The sequence below is a fragment of the Pseudorca crassidens genome, chromosome X, assembly GCF_039906515.1.
Source record: "Pseudorca crassidens isolate mPseCra1 chromosome X, mPseCra1.hap1, whole genome shotgun sequence".
Classification (NCBI taxonomy): Eukaryota; Metazoa; Chordata; class Mammalia; order Artiodactyla; family Delphinidae; genus Pseudorca; species Pseudorca crassidens.
Window position 1 is genome coordinate 26,034,557 of NC_090317.1, and position 14,590 is coordinate 26,049,146.

The 14,590-nt window shown below is 37.9% G+C and overlaps 1 protein-coding gene across 1 annotated transcript in view; it reads right to left on the reverse strand.

The window, feature by feature from the left end:
• Window positions 1–14,189, reverse strand: part of SH2D1A (SH2 domain containing 1A) — a 106,527-nt gene extending 92,338 nt beyond the window's left edge. The window contains exon 1 of the mRNA XM_067723979.1: window positions 13,878–14,189. The gene's annotated coding sequence lies outside the window, so the exon portion shown is untranslated. The remainder of the gene's footprint in view (window positions 1–13,877) is intronic.
• Window positions 14,190–14,590: the final 401 nt, after the last annotated feature.

Genomic DNA, 14,590 nt, shown 5'->3' on the forward strand with positions numbered 1-14,590 from the left:
CACTATGCGCTAGATACTTTTACACAAATTTTATCTCATTAATTTTTTTACAACAATCCTATGAGTTAGGTATTATTATCCCAATTAAGAAACAGGCTTGTGGTGGATTCGTATTCTGTCAACCTAGCTAAGCTGGAACTAGGGTCTCTAGAATTTCCTTCCTTATTCCAAATAATTTTATCAGGGCCATGAGAGAGATTTTGCATGAAATTTGAAAGATGTAAGTGAAGTGGCAGCCATCATTTTCTTACGCCCAGATGGTAGGGGCAGGGCGCCAGGTGCTATTCCAGCCTAGGCACGCTGCCTCTTCTCTACTGGCTCTGCTTTTGGAGTGGGGCAGTGTCTGAGCCCCCAGCGACTGCTAAGCCTCCTCCTTCAGCCCGTCTGACTCAGGGGCCAGGTGTGAGTTTAGTTCCATAATGAAGCACACCACCTTCTCCTGCAGGACAGCCCCATCTTTGAATTTGGAGACTTAAAAGACTATGAGAGATTGATGTGGATTCCAGTTTGTTTCATGGGTTCCAGCTGGTCCTTATAAGTTCTAGTTTGACCTTGCTGTCCTCTACTTCACATTCATCTTTCCTGACTATCTGTCCTGCTGACTTCAGGCCCAACACCAAATGCAGAAGCAACGGCCTGATGTGAACTGTTTAATCCACTCCCACAATTGTCTAAGGTCAAATCCCCATGATAGATCCTCTGTTTTATATCACTCCTAATGGTCCTGCTTCTCTAATTCAACACTGAGTGATACAAGGCTCAATGAAGTAAAATTATTCGCCCAAGGTCGTAAAGCTGGGAGCAGAGTTGTGAATTCAAATAGGTTTATCTGACTCCAAAGTCCACGCTTAATTGCCTAGGAATTAAGAATTTCCTGTTACCTAACAGAATTTCCTGTTACCTAAGCCCTGATGAGAACCAGCACTGATTTTTCCAGGGAGATAGTAAGCAACTGTACTCAGAACTCCAAACCCCCATCGTGCTTTATTTTCTGCCATAGAACTTATTTAACACACTGTACAATGAACTACTATATTTTGTTTATTGTTTGCCCAGTCCACTAAAATATAAGCTCCATGAGGGCAGAAATGTGGGGGGAGGGTTTGTTGTTCACTGATATATCTCCAGTACCTAGAAAAATATTTTGCACATAGCAGATGCTCAATTAATTTGTGTGGCTGAATGACTGAATCTATATCATACCAGTCAACAAGGACAGCACTTTGGGGTAATAAAAGCACTAAAGGAATCCAAATTTAGTCAAGAAAAAAGTTATTATAAATGTTGTAAGTGTCCATCTCTCTTAAAAGCTAATGGTGATAACAAAGCATTTTAATAGTGTCGAGAACTCATATCAACATAATGAAAAACCACCGCTAATAACAACACAAAAACCTAAACAAATATATTGTCCATGGTAACCTGCTGTCTCTGACACTAGCTCAGTTGTACAGTAAAGCTACATTTTGAAATATTCCTACTTGCAAGTCGGTCATTGTTGACTTCTGGCCTTTGTCTCTTTAGGAAACAGCCAGAAAACAGTAGAAAGAAGCGCAGGTGCAGAATCATAGGCTGTCACAGCTAAAAGTACTTAAAAGATAATCTTTCATTTTACAGGTGAGGAAACTGAAGCCCTGAGAGAAGTGATTTGCCTAAGGTCACACAGCTGGATCTGGGTCTGGGTCTCCTGCGACCTAGAATCAAATCTCTACTGTACTGTGACCTCTCTAAGCAGCAAAAGGAGACTAATTGTATATACCTTAGAGTTGACATCAGAATTAAATGAAATAATACATGAAAAGCACTTAGCACGGTGCCTGGCAGAGAGTAAACATGTTAGTTACCTCTCCCCGCCAGACAGGCACGCAGACACACACACCCCGTAGCCCATCAGCATAAATCTTTCCTCTTCTCTCCTTCTGGGTCCCCTACAACTCACACCATCTAAATAAGCATTTGTACTTATTTTAACTCTCTTCTGTGATGACAGTTCTGAAACCACTTTAAGAATCTAAAGAACCCAAATAAAAATGCAAATTTCAGAAACAGGGACACTTATTTGCTGAATAAACAGATTCATAGCTGCGTTTCTTTAGCTAGCATATTCCACTGGCATATTTAAAATTTGAATTGTTCACCAAAAGTGCATTTACTGACTACCATTTCAAGATGAAGAGCAATGGCAGAGTTCCAGGCACACCTGCATTCATTTCAAGCCGTCTGGAAAATTCCTGACGTCCTCATTTCCCTCAGTGTAAGTTTGACAATCCCTGTGCTGTTGTCTGCCCTCCAAAAGTTGATGAAAAGGAAAAGAAGTCACTTTTCGGGGGTGGGGGGGTCTATTCTGAAAAGGCTTTAGTAGAATCTACCGAATTTGGCATTTTGCTAGGTGCAAATTGAGAAATGGTGGAACGACTGGCAGCAGAACTGGGGGGAGTAATGCACTGCCAGCTGTTTCCTCAAATCTCATTTTGTAGATGACCACGTCTTCTGCCACTTCTTAAAGTTAACTCTGTTGGGGTTAACTTGAAGATGTTACCAGAAAGCTGAATATGCTCTCCACAGTCAGTGGAAAGTCCATTCAGAAAACCATAATGAGAACACATACCTGTCTGATACTTCAAGAGCAAAACTGAATTCATGTTCCTAACTATTTCCAGTCAACAATCACTAGTAGTCTGTCCTAAAAGACTGTCCTTCTCCATGTCTATCAAACATAAGTGCATCTCATCTTGTGTATGCTCCTAGGGCCCTGTGACAGGCCAGAGGAACAAAAATTCTCAGCAAGCACTGCAGTACTCTAGTGGCAGGGCAGAGGGGAAAAAGAAAGTTATGCTCCAGTCCAATTCCTCGTCCATTGCAGGACGACACAAGCACGAAAGCCATAACTAGATCCTCCCAGACACCCCCCAATAGAGGTCAGTGCTCCCATTTCCCATAATCTTTCTTTGGACCTGAGACTTGCTATGTGGCAAGCATGTAAGAGGACCAAAGGCAGGTAATGAGGCCAGGCAACCATATTCTACCTATGGGCTAGCCTCCAACCATTAAAAACATTTGGTGTTCAGAAGTTTTTAAAAGCATTCTTCACATAACCAAAAAAATACCATAAAATAGATGCTTTTGGACATAAATACTTAAGATATGTAGAGTCTCAAGGAGCTGGGTTAAAATCCAACTTCTAGCACTACTAGCTGGGCATTCTTAAACAAATAACTTTATCTCCCTAAATTTTAGTTTCCTACTCTATGACATAGGGATGATAATTATACTACTACTTCATGGGATTGTTGTGAGTATTAAACATAATATATGTGGTACGATGTCTGCCATCTACTTTATAACACTTCTGCATACACAGTGTGATATTACATATGGGACAGTAGGTTTTAGCTTTGCTTCTAGGGTCAGTCATTTGCCCTCATCAGGATATAGACGGGGGAAGGGAGCCAGAGCTATAGCAGAAAGGGCCACAATACAGAGCTGATGACCACAAGTGTTTCTGTTACCTATATCTCCGACACGGAACCTATACTTTGGTAATTAGCATAACAAGTGTCAAAAGTTTGTTTCATTGATGCCTGCTAACTTGAATGATAAATATAAAAATTGGCTCTAACTGGTTAAAAAAAATATCTTAGAGACACTCCCACCCTTGCATGAACAGGGTATAAGAATCTAACGAATCTCGTAACCTCTCTGTACCATTAATGAAAGACTTGAAAATATCTAAAGAGCCTTATTCCAGCCATTGATTTAAAATTTTTTTCTTGGTTGTCTAATGTCTACTATAAGGCACAAAAATCCTGCTTCTGGGAGGAATGTCACTGAATATAGAAGAACAAAGGACTACAAGAATCCTCCCTAAATAGCAACTAATGACCCAGCAAAAACTGCCAAAATCAACTTTTGAGGAACTCTTGAATACAAAATCGAAAACTGACAATAACCAGGGAGAGATGTGAAGAAAGAGGAGGTTGCTTTGCGGTAATAGAGTGCAGTGTTGTTTTAAATCACCCACCCACCCCCCCCACACACATCAGACTAGCAGTGGCTGTGCAAACCACAGCCTGCACCTCTGATGCAGATTGCTAATGCCAGAGGGAGCAATACGGACCTTATTCTCAAAAAATTGGGCCTTGACCTGTAAGGCATTTCTCTCAAGAACCAGAGCCCAGCTACCCTTTGTTTTGCCCAACTCTGAGTTCCCAGTGCTAGGGCAGTTTACTGGGCAAAAGCATTCAAAAAGGTACAGGTATTAGCTGAAGCAGTCTGGGAAAAGGAACATTTGCAACAAGAAAGAGACCAGGAAGTCTTGGAAGGAAGAGGTTGGGAAAGGAGCTACATGTGGGAATAAAGGCTTTAACAAGCTCCCATGTATACCAGGGAATCGAGGAATGCATACACATGCCCTACGTGGGATGCATATTCATAGAAGGCCAGAGAAGACCCTAAGCTTTAATGTCTGGCTAGCTTTCAGGCTCTATACAAGTAGGAAGTAAAGACTAAGAGTTGTAATCAGCCTGGCTAAGCATTGAAGGAGAACCCCAACACAGAATCAACCCGCAAAGACTAGGAGAGTAGTCCTTTTTCTTTCTTTATTATTTTTTCTTCCTTTTATCTTTTGTTGGCTGTAGGCATTTAAGGTAACTCTGTCAGAACACCAGCTGACCACTAAACTAACAGAACAGAGGCTTCAGGGCCACAAATAACAAAGAATACAGACTTTATGAAAAGTTTAGAAAAACCCACAACAGGCAGCAACAACAAATTCTGGGTAGAGTGGAAAATCTGTTTTTCAGAACTGCCACACTATAATATTCAAAATGCCCAGTTTTCAACAAAAAAAATTTCCAAGGAATGCAAAGATACAGGAAAGTATGGCCCATCCATAGGGAAAAAATTGAAACCATTCCTTAGAAAGCCTAAGTGTTGGACTTAATAGACAAAGACTTTAAGTGAACTGTCAAATATGCTCAAAGACTTAAGGAAACCATGGACAAAGAACTAAAGGAAACCAGTAGAACAATGTCTCAATAAATAGAGACTATCAATGAAGAGATAGAAATTATAAAAAAACAAATGGAAACTGAAATGAAAAATCCACTAGAGGGGTTTAGCAGCTGATTGAAGAAGTAGAAGAAAGAAACAGCAAACTTAAAGATAGGTCAGTTGAGATTATTCAGTCAGAGAAGCAGAAAGAGAAAAGAGTAAAGAAAAATTAATAGAGCCTAAGAAGCCTGTGGGACACCTTCCAGTACGTACCAACATATGCATAAACAGATTCCCAGAGGGAGAGTAGAGCCAGAAAGGAGCACAAAGAATGTTGGAAATAATAGCCAAAAATTTCCCAAATTGGATGAAAAACATGAATCTGCATATCCAAGAAACTTAACTAAACCCAGTCGTGATAAATTCAAGGAGCTTCACAGCAAGAAACATAATAGTCAAATTGTCAAAAGACAAAGAGAGAATCTTGACAGAAGCAGCCCATCACATATGAGGGAGCCTCAAAAGATTAATAGCCAATGTCTCTTCAGAAACCATGGAGGAAGTAGGATGACATATTTAAAGTTTTGAAAGAAAAATAATGTAAACCAATAATTCTACATCTAGCAAAACTATCCTTGAAAAGTGAAGAAAAAAATTAAGGCATTTCCAGATAACAAAAACTGAGGGAGTTCATCACCAGTAAACCTGCCATACGATAAATATTAAGGTGAATCCTACAGAATGAAATGAAAGCGCACTAGACAATGATCCAAAGATACATGACGAAATAAAGAACAATAGTAAAGGAAGCTACATAGGTAAGCATAAAAGCCAGTGATATTGCATATATGATTTCTAACTCCTTTTTATCATTCTTTTCTGTCCCCATATGATTTAAAAGAAAAATGTGTAAAATAATAATTACAAAGCCATGTTAATTGGCACACAATATATAAAGATGTAATTTGTGAAAACAACACAACGCAGGGGCACAAAAATGTAAAGGAGCAGTTTTTGTATACTATTGATTTTATTAATACTAAATTAGTATTAATTCAAACTTGATTGGTATAAAATTTAGATATTAACTGTAATCTCTAGGGTAAACTCTAAAGAAAGAAACTTTAAAACATACAGGGGAAAAAAAGCCAAGAAGGGAATCAAAATTGTACTCTAGAAGAAAAACCAATTAACCATAAAAGAAGGTAGTAATGGAGAAATTGAAGAACAAGAAAGGCCTAACCCAACAACCAAAGGAGAAAAAACCAATGAAAAAAATGGGCAAAGGATCTGAATGGACATTTCCCCAAGGAAGATATCCAAGTGGCCAACAAGCACATGAGAAGGTGTTCAACATCATTAATCATTAGGGAAATGCAAATTAAAACCAAAATGAGATACCACTTCATACCCACTAGAATGAGTATAATTTTAAAAATATATTAATAACAAGAGTTGGTGAGGATGTGGAGAAATGGGAACACACATAGATTGCTGGTGGGAATGTGAAATGTGGCAGTCCAGTGGAAAGCAGTTTGGCAGTTTCTCAAAAAGTTAAACATAAAATTACCATATGACCCAGCAGTTCCACTACTGGGTATATACCCCAAAGAATTAAAAACAGGAACTTAATCAAATACTTGCATGTCAATGTTAAAAGCAGCACTATTCACAATAGCTAAAATGTAGAAACAATCCAAATGGCCATATCAATAGATTAAAAAATGTGGAATATACACAGGGAGCTACAGTCAATATCCTATGATAAACCATAATGGAAAAGAATATTTAAAAAAGAATGTAGCAAGAGGCAGGAGATATGGGGATATATGTATATGTATAGCTGACTCACTTTGTTATAAAGCAGAAACTAACACAGCATTGTAAAGCAATTATACTCCAATAAAGATGTTAAAAAAATTACGTATAACTGAATTACTTTGCTATACAGCAGATATTAACACATTGTAAATCAACTATACTTCCATAAAAATTAATTTTTAAAATGTGGAATATGTATACAGCAGAATATTACTCAGCCATAAAAAGGAATGAAGTACTGACATATGCTACAGTATAGATGAACCTTGAAAACATTATGCTGACTTTCTGGACCAGCGTCCTGTGAAGAAATCTGTGCCTTAGTTGTGCCTGTGCAGAGCAATGATTCCTTCACCTTTTCCTTTTCTCCAGTTACCTTTCTCCATGCTTCCCAGTCTCAGCTTTATCCTAACAATATTATATAGCAAATAAAAAGACTGTGACAACAGAGGGAAAACAGCAGAAGCAAGAAGAACTACAATCCTGCAGCCAGTGGAACAAAAACCACATTCACAGAAAGACAAGATGAAAAGGCAGAGGGCTGTGTACCAGATGAAGGAACAAGATAAAACCCCAGAAAAACAACTAAATGAGGTAGAGATAAGCAACCTTTCAGAAAAAGAATTCAGAATAATGATAGTGAAGATGATCCAGGACCTTGGAAAAAGAATGGAGGCAAAGATCGAGAAGATGCAAGAAATGTTTAACAAAAACCTAGAAGAATTAAAGAACAGACAAATAGAGATGAACAATACAATAACTGAAATGAAAACTACACTAGAAGAAATCAATAGTAGAATAACTGAAGCAGAAGAACCAATAAGTGACCTGGAAGACAGAATGGTGGAATTCACTGCTGCAGGACAAAATAAAGAAAAAAGAATGAAAAGAAATGAACACAGCCTAAGAGACCTCTGGGACAACATTAAACGCAACAACATTCGCATTATAGGGGTCCCAGAAGGAGAAGAGAGAGAGAAAGGACCAGAGAAAATATTTGAAGAGATTATAGTCGAAAACTTCCCTAACATGGGAAAGGAAATAGCCACCCAAGTCCAGGAAGCACAGCACATCCCATACAGGATAAACCCAAGGAGAAACATGCCGAGACACATAGTAATCAAATTGGCAAAAATAAAAGACAAAGAAAAATTATTGAAAGCAGCAAGGGAAAAACGAAAAATAACATACAAGGGAACTCCCATAAGGTTAACAGCTGATTTCTCAGCAGAAACTCTACAAGCCAGAAGGGAGTGGCATGATATACTTAAAGTGATGAAAGGGAAGAACCTACAACCAAGATTACTCTACCCAGCAAGGAACTCATTCAGATTCTATGGAGAAATCAAAAGCTTTACAGACAAGCAAAAGCTGAGAGAATTCAGCACCACCAAACCAGCTCTACAACAAATGCTAAAGGAACTTCTCTAAGTGGGAAACACAAGAGAAGAAAAGGACCTAGAGAAACAAACCCAAAACAATTAAGAAAATGGCCACAGGAACATACATGTTGATAATTACCTTAAATGTGAATGGCTCAAATGCTCTAACCAAAAGACACAGGCTTGCTGAATGGATATAAAAACAAGACCCATATATATGCTGTCTACAAGAGACCCACTTCAGACCAAGGGACACATACAGACTGAAAGTGAGGGGATGGAAAAGATATTCCATGACAATGGAAATCAAAAGAAAGCTGGAGTAGCTATCCTCATATCAGATAAAATAGACTTTAAAATAAAGAATGTTACAAGAGACAAGGAAGGACACTACATAATGACCAAGGGATCAATCCAAGAAGAAGATATAACAATTATTAATATATATGCACCCAACATAGGAGCACCTCAACACATGAGGCTACTGCTAACAGCTCTAAAAGAGGAAATCGACAGTAACACAATAATAGTGGGAGACTTTAACACCTCACTTACACCAATGGACAGATCATCCAAAATGAAAATAAATAAGGAAACAGAAGCTTTAAATGGCACAAAAGACCAGATAGATTTAATTGATATTATAGGACATTCCATCCAAAAACAGCAGATTACACTTTCTTCTCAAGTGCACATGGAACATTCTCCAGGATAGATCACATCTTGGGTCACAAATCAAGCCTCAGTAAATTTAAGAAAATTGAAATCATATCAAGCATCTTTTCTGACCACAACGCTATGAGATTAGAAATGAATCACAGGGAAAAAAACGTAAAAAACACAAACACATGGAGGCTAAACAATACGTTACTAAATAACCAAGAGATCACTGAAGAAATCAAAGAGGAAATCGAAAAATACCTAGAGACAAATGAGAATGAAAACACGATGATCCAAAACCTATGGGATGCAGCAAAAGCAGTTCTAAGAGGGAAGTTTATAGCTATACAAGCCTACTTCAAGAAACAAGAAAAATCTCAAGTAAACAATCTAACCTTACACCTAAAGGAACTAGAGAAAGAAGAACAAACAAAACCCAAAGTTAGCAGAAGGAAAGAAATCATAAAGACCAGAGCAGAAATAAATGAAATAGAAACAAAGAAAACAATAGCAAAGATCAATAAAACTAAAAGCTGGTTCTTTGAGAAGATAAACAAAATTGATAAACCATTAGCCAGACTCATCAAGAAAAAGAGGGAGAGGATTCAAATCAATAAAATTAGAAATGAAAAAGGAGAAGTTACAACAGACACCGCAGAAATACAAAGCATCCTAAGAGACTACTACAAGCAATTGTATGCCAATAAAATGGACAACCTGGAAGAAATGGACAAATCCTTAGAAAGGTATAACCTTCCAAGACTGAACCAGGAAGAAATAGAAAATATGAACAGACCAATCACAAGTAATGACATTGAAACTGTGATTAAAAATCTTCCAACAAACAAAAGTCCAGGACCAGATGGCTTCCCAGGTGAATTCTATCAAACATTTAGAGAAGAGCTAACAACCATCCTTCTCAAACTCTTCCCAAAAATTGCAGAGGAAGGAACACTCCCAAACTCATTCTATGAGGCCACCATCACCCTGATACCAAAACCAGACAAAGATACTACAAAAAAAGAAAATTACAGACCAATATCACTGATGAATATAGATGCAAAAATCCTCAACAAAATACTAGCGAACAGAATCCAACAACACATTAAAAGGATAATACACCATGATCAAGTGGGATTTATCCCATGGATGCAAGGATTCTTCAATATACGCAAATCAATCAATGTGATACACCATATTAACAAATTGAAGAATAAAAACCATATGATCGTCTCAATAGATGCAGAAAAAGCTTTTGACAAAATTCAACACCGATTTATGATCAAAACTCTCCAGAAAGTGAGCATAGAGGGAACCTACCTCAACATACTAAAGACCATATACGACAAACCCACAGCAAACATCAAACCAATGGTGAAAAACTGAAAGCATTTCCTCTAAGATCAGGAATGATACAAGGATGTCCACTCTCCCTGCTATTATTCAACATAGTTTTGGAAGTCCTAGCCACGGCAGTCAGAGAAGAAAAAGAAATAAAAGGAATCCAAGTTGGAAAAGAAGAAGTAAAACTGTAACTGTTTGCAGATGACATGATACTATACATAGAGAATCCTAAAAATGCCACCAGAAAACTACTAGAGCTCATCAATGTATTTGGTAAAGTAGCAGGATAAAAATTAATGCACAGAAATCTCTTGCATTCTTATACACTAATGATGAAAAATCTGAAAGAGAAATTATGGAAACACTCCCATTTACCATTGCAACAAAAAGAATAAAATACCTAGGAATAAACCTACCTAGGGAGACAAAAGACCTGTATGCAGAAAACTGTAAGACACTGATGAAAGAAATTAAAGATGATACCAACAGATGGAGAGATATACCATGTTCTTGGATTGGAAGAATCAATATTGTGAAAATGACTCTACTACCCAAAGCAATCTACAGATTCAATGCAATCCCTATCAAATTACCAATGGCATTTTTTACGGAACTGGAACAAATCATCTTAAAATTTGTGTGGAGACACAAAAGACCCCGAAGAGCCAAAGCAGTCTTGAAGGAAAAAAACGGAGCTGAAGGAATCAGACTCCCTGACTTCAGACTATACTACAAAGCTACAGTAATGAAGACAATATGGTACTGGCACAAAAACAGAAACATAGATCAATGGAACAAGATAGAAAGCTCAGAGATAAACCCATGCACCTATGGTCAACTAATCTATGACAAAGGAGGCAAAGATATACAATGGAGAAAATACAGTCTTTTCAATAAGTGGTGCTGGGAAAACTGGACAGCTCCATGTAAAAGAATGCAATTAGAACACTCCCTAACACCATACACAAAAATAAACTCAAAATGGATTCGAGACCTAAATGTAAGACCGGACACTATAAAACTCTTAGAGGAAAACATAGGAAGAACACTCTTTGACATAAATCACAGCAAGATCTTTTTGATCCACCTCCTAGAGTAATGGAAATAAAAACAAAACTAAACAAATGGGACCTAATGAAACTTCAAAGCTTTTGCACAGCAAAGGAAACCATGAACAAGACCAAAAGACAACCCTCAGAATGGTAGAAAATATTTGTAAACGAATCAACGGACAAAGGATTAATCTCCAAAATATATAAACAGTTCATGCAGCTCAATATTAAAGAAACAAACAACCCAATCCAAAAATGGGCAGAAGACCTAAATAGACACTTCTCCAAAGAAGACATACAGATGGCCAAGAAGCACATGAAAAGCTGCTCAACATCACTAATTATTAAAGAAACGCAAATCAAAACTACAATGAGGTATCACCTCACACCAGTTAGAATGGGCATCATCAGAAAATCTACAAACAACAAATGCTGGAGAGGGTGTGGAGAAAAGGGGACCCTCTTGCACTGTCGGTGGGAATGTAAGTTGATACACCCACTATGGAGAACAGTATGGAGGTTCCTTAAAAAACTAAACATAGAATTACCATATGATCGAGCAATCCCACAACTGGGCATATACCCAGAGAAAACCATAATTCAAAAAGACACATGCACCCCAATGTTCATTGCAGCACTATTTACAATAGCCAGGTCATGGAAGCAACCTAAATGCCCATTGACAGACGAATAGATAAAGAAGATGTGGTACATATATACAATGGAATATTACTCGGCCATAAAAAGGAACGAAACTGAGTCATTTGTTGAGACGTGGATGCACCTAGAGACTGTCATACAGAGTGAAGTAAGTCAGAAAGAGAAAAACAAATATTGTATATTAACACATGTATGTGGAACCTAGAAAAATGGTACAGATTAACCGGTTTGCAGAGCAGAAGTTGAGACACAGATGTAGAGAACATATAGACACCAAGGGGGGAAAACCACGGTGGGGTGGGGATGGTGGTGTGCTGAATTGGGCGATTGGGATTGACATGTATACACTGTTGTGTATAAAATTGATGACTAATAAGAACCTGCAGTATAAACAAACAAACAAACAAAAACAACTAATACTAAACTTTCTTTGGGTTATTTGTATGGAAATATGTTAATATAAATGTTTTAGACCTTAAAAAAAAAGACTGTGACAAGTTGAAAGGCACAGCACAGAATAAAGGAAAAATCTTTATAAAAAAAAAAAAGAAAACATTATTCTAAGGAAAGAAGCCAGACACAAAAGGCCACATGTTGCATTATTCCATTTATATGAAATTCCCAGAATAAGTATATCCATAGAGACAGTAAGTAGATTAGTGGTTTTCAGGGGCTGGGAAAGGGGGAGGGAGAAAGTGAGTAGGGAATGATTTCTTAATAGGTATAGGATTTTCTTTGAGGATGATGAAATGTTCTGGAATTAGTGGTGATGCTTACACAATACTGTGAATGCACTAAATGTCACGAAATCGTACACTTTAAAATGATTAACGGTTAATTTTATGTTGTCTGAATTTTACGTTAACCAAAGGAATAATTTTTTAAAATCCTTCTTCTGAAGTGTGGTTGTACCTTCTTTCTGTGACCTTTCTTAGGCATGTTGTGGTCAAAGCCTTTTAAATGACAGGGATATTAATTGCTGGGACATTATCAAGCTTATAGAACTGGTTGCATGAAATATTTTGTCACTGCTATTAATGAATATTCATTTAATAAATGTTAATGTGTATGATAAAATTTCATCATCCAAGACTTTCTTTCATTATAACCTCATAGGGAGATTGTGAAAAAGTGAGACCGTCATCCATCTCAAACTCAAACTTCTTTGACAGCTCCCATTATCTCCAAACAAACACAGATACAGTTAAATTGACTAAGGCCAGTTTACAATACATGGTAAGTGTTCAAAGAATGTTCATTGTTATTATTATGTTTTGAAATGAATTTAATTATGACATTAAAACCTGCAAAAACAGTGAAAAGGGCGGGGTGTGATTTAGTTATAGTGCAAAAAAGAGGATTTCTAAATAAATCACATCTAACCAAAGTACAATCATATAGAGTACAGGTTCCAGAAGCCCACCACCACCACACATGCAGAACTATAAACGCTGTAAGGAAAAGGCTGCGGAAGCCATCAAATACCTTTAGACAATAATATAAATATTATGCTTAATCACACAAGCAAATTTACCAACTCCCAGTGGTTAAAGAATGTTCCCCCGAAGCCAGATTGTGTTTAAACTCCATTTAAAATAACACATCCTAAGCTGTTAAGGCTTTTCACTTTCCTAGGCATGCTCACACAGCTAATCATCTTATTCTCTCCATACCAGTGTGAGATAGGTAAGGCAGGCATTATTCTTATTTTACTGATGAGGAAACTGAGGCACAATGAAAGGGAGTAACTTGGCTAAAGGTACACACAGACTCAGGTCTTCTAATTCTCCTCCCAGAGCTTTTTCAACTCAACTTCCAATTATGTAGATTCAGGTTCAAACGGGGTTCCATGCAAGGAGAATATCACAATTGAGATAAAGAATCAAACAACTAAACAAAAGAAACCAAACAGTGTAAAGCCACAGAGCAAAATACATGACACATTTTTCTCCAAAGAGTCACTCACAGTTTTTTTTGATGTTGTTTTTGTTTTTTTGTTTTTTTGTCCGTGCCGCACGGCTTGTGGGATCTTAGTTCCCAGACCAGGGATTGAACCCGGGCTCTCAGCAGTGAGAGCGTGGAGTCCTAACCACTGGACCGCCAGGGAATTCCCAGAGTCACACTTTTCTTAATCCCCATTTGCAGTATCATCTTGCAACAACTTTGGTAACACTCAGAGGCAACAGCCAAATAGAGATTCAAAGGAGAAAAATCATACCACTACCACATAAAACTACTCCACCCACCCTACCGGAAGGCAAAGCCATTGGCCTTTACTGATGTGATGAACAGGTCGCTGAATGCAAGTTCAGTGCCACAGCAGTTCAGGCCTCCACCTTGCCCCAAGGGTGGAAGCAATACAAACTGGGGTGGAGATTCTTCCATCCAAATAAGATTCTGGCTTGAAACTCAGTGCCGGGAAGCAAGCATGAGGGAAGCAAGCATGAACGTTGCTGACAGGAAGGGAGGTAGCAAAAAGGAAGTAACTCTGTATGGAAGCTCCATCCCCTTAAGCTGCAGACAGTTCTTTCCTCCCAGCTCCTATAGTACTTTTAGTTTGTGCTACTAAATACTTACAAAATTAGCAAGCATGTGTGGAATATCTTCTGTGTTGGCTCAGTGTACCATAGGAGAATTCAGAGGGCATCAGAGACAAGTGGCAAGTACGGTGCCTGCCCT